Raw genomic sequence first — 3,280 nt, 5'->3', positions numbered from 1 at the left:
TTTAATACAATCTGGACAGTTATTATTTTTTTTTCTGCCGTTCCATCCACTTTTTACAAAATGAACAAAATGTAGTTCTTCTTCTTCAAAAAAAAACCACAGATGTAGTTTGATAGTTATAGTGTAAATATTTGTCAGTATTCACTCAAAAAAAATTGTCTATGGTAAAATGTCACTTGAAATGTTAACGTCTCTTTGGTGTGCATCTATACTATAATTCCTTAATATTCCTAAAAATCTAAAAGCAGCAAATTTCAATAAAATTAAAAAAGTATTGTGTCGTGTGCTTGTGACTTACTAAATATGCCTCCAATAATTAGGCGGTGCGAAGTTCGCCGGGTCAGCTAGTTGTTAATAAATATGCACCCCAAGGGATCGATTGGCAGTTTATACCTCCATGTTCTCCACACATGGGCGGACTTTGGGAATCAGCAGTAAAAAGCTTTAAGTCCCATTTAAAGAAAACGGCTGGTAATCATAAATTTAATTATGAGGAGTTTACTACACTGCTTACTCGTATGGAAGCCGTGTTAAATTCAAGACCCATATCACCCCTCTCGCAAAATCCCTCCGATTTCACAGCTCTCACACCAGGTCATTTCCTCAGAGAAGCTCCTCTTCTCGCCATACCTGAGGCAGAAGGAGACTCACTCACTTTAATAAATCGATGGGATAAAATCACGATTCTCCATCACGAATTCAGCCACAGATGGAAGGAAGACTATCTCAAGGATCTTCATAAGAGATATCGATGGAAAACGGCCCAGAAGGAAGCCAATGCAGGAGAATGCGTCATCATACAGGACGAATGCCTTCCTCCAACAGAATGACGGCTAGGCCGCATTGAAAAGGTTCATCGAGGGTCAGATGGTCACATAAGAGTAGTCGATGTTCGAACACAAACCGGCATATTAACTCGACCAGTCACTAAACTGTGTTTTCTTCCAAACAGCGAAGAACAACTTCAACCAAAACCGCAAAATAACTCGCTAAATTAATCGAAAAAAATAATAAATCAGTTCCGCTAATTCGAAATTAACCCGCTTTAAAATCCGTATATAAAAATAAACTCATACAAGCGCGTTGAAGATCAACCAATTATACATATACGTGACCTGGTCTACGAAAAGGAGCTAACGTGCGAAAACTAGTTTTCTGGGAAACAGCTGTTAAAAATAAACAACATCCGAATCAACTAAAAAGTGAAAATTGATTTTTTGACACCTAAGCCCCCTTTCCGTAGACCAGGTCACATATAGGTATAGATATGTAGCTACAACAACTACATTCTAACATTATACTTAAATAAAATCAATTTAATGCAATTTTATATTCCCATAGAAATGGACGTAGAGGAGACCCAAACCACCTCCAACACCGTAAGGTCCGAAATCGCTGCACCAGCGTCGGCTGCACCCATTGCACCCAAGGACCACTTTTGTGCGCCCACCGTCATCCCCGCAGCAATCAGGGAGATGAGAGAAGAGCAGCTATTGGAGCCACAGGGGCCTCCATGTTGCAACCTTTGCCATCGCCCACACGCCCTCAAACGATGAACCATTTTTAAGAGCATGAAGCCCGCTCAACGTCAACAAGTTGCAAGAGCCCACGGGCATTGCATGACCTGCCTGGCAGATGACCACGTCACCATAGAGTGCTGGGCCGACGGCGCCTGTCAATATTGTCAGAGGCCGCATCACACTCTATTTCATCGATTTCCCCGCCGAGCCAATACTTCGGAAAATCGCACCAACACGCGTACCAGACCACGCAGCGATTCTATCCGGCGACGACGAAGCAGCCAATCAACCACAATGCGTTCACGGCCATCTCCGCCACGCCACGCTCATCGCCAGCAACAACGTAGCTCAACAGGGTTGAGCGCTGTACTAAGCACGCACACATCAAACACAATACTTAAGAGCGCTCATTACTACAACACTACAACACAACAACCACACGATTACCAACGAGACGACTCGTAATCAGCAACTATTCACCACCCAAACCTTCAAAAGGCATTGATCCGACCGGGATCGGTCTCTTACCATTTTCATCCGTGAAGCAAGGCAGTCGTCCGCGATATTGTTTTTTTTTTTTCATTTTTTAACGGCAATCATCACCGCAATTTATTTTTTATTAAACCCGCCAAGTGACGTGAAGCACCGAGCTCGCCAACAGTCCAACATTGGACTTTCGTTATATACACCGTGTTGTCTACCATAAAATCAAATCATATTGTGAAATAATACAGTGAAATAAATATTTTATAAAGTGTGTGGAAATCAGTGCGTTTTATTTCCCATCTCATAAGTATACTATAACAAGTAAGTGTACTAGTGACATACGTTACTAAATGGTCCTTTGAGCCTTTCCGAAAGGCACCTAAGCAACAAAAATTAAATATAAATTGAACAAAGTTAAAGTGAACAAATTAAAGAACAAAGTTACAGTGAAAAAAAAGAAACAAATCCCAGAATCACTGAAAACAGAAAGTGACGTGAAAATATAAGTACATAAAAGAAATTGAAATATAAAAAAATTAGAAAGTGACGTGTAAAGAAACATTAAGTGAGCGAAAAAACAACAAAAACCCTACTAACATCAAAACGGGCGCGGTATTAATACAACAAAGCTTAACAAACATAAAACCAAAAATCAAAAACGGACGCGAAATAAACTAAAAACCAAAACAACTAAACCAAACCCTACTAACATCAAAAACGGGCGCGCCATAATTACAAAGTTCAACAAACATACAAACATTAAAACTCAAATAGCAAACAGGCGATAACATATACAGCAATCACAATTAACATAAATAGGCACGGGAGACTACACCAACAATCAACTAAGAGAAAGACAGCAAATCAACAGGGACAGCGCTGGACATATGTACATACATAAGAGGAAAAGGAAATAAAATAAGTAAAAAAGGTATAGGTACAATGACCCTGAACCCTTGGCGGAAAACAAAGTGAGTCCGTTCCACATATAATTTGATATATAAAAATATATAAATTCCATTTTTATGCACATATATGTGTATGTATGTATGTTAAGTTACAGTTTTGACGGTATTTCGGGACACCGTTAACTGTTCTTAACAGTTTGATATATGTATGTATGTATATTTACAAAAAAAAAATTTAAAACTGCTAAAAGTACAGTACCCGCCTTTTGCTTAGCTTGTGTCATTAGACACCCCATTATAATTTAAAAAAAAAATAACAAAAAATTTCCTAAGTCAAGTATAACTTGCGATAATTCTTGCGATACT

The 3,280-nt window shown here is 39.0% G+C and overlaps 1 pseudogene; it reads left to right on the top strand.

Moving 5' to 3' along the window:
• The first annotated feature begins 1,176 nt into the window (after positions 1 to 1,176).
• Positions 1,177 to 2,174, top strand: LOC126764172 (uncharacterized; annotated as a pseudogene).
• The last annotated feature ends 1,106 nt before the right edge of the window (positions 2,175 to 3,280 follow it).

The sequence above is a fragment of the Bactrocera neohumeralis genome, unplaced genomic scaffold (assembly GCF_024586455.1).
Source record: "Bactrocera neohumeralis isolate Rockhampton unplaced genomic scaffold, APGP_CSIRO_Bneo_wtdbg2-racon-allhic-juicebox.fasta_v2 cluster09, whole genome shotgun sequence".
In the NCBI taxonomy this organism is placed as follows: domain Eukaryota; kingdom Metazoa; phylum Arthropoda; class Insecta; order Diptera; family Tephritidae; genus Bactrocera; species Bactrocera neohumeralis.
This window is presented reverse-complemented; position numbering and strand designations above follow the sequence as displayed.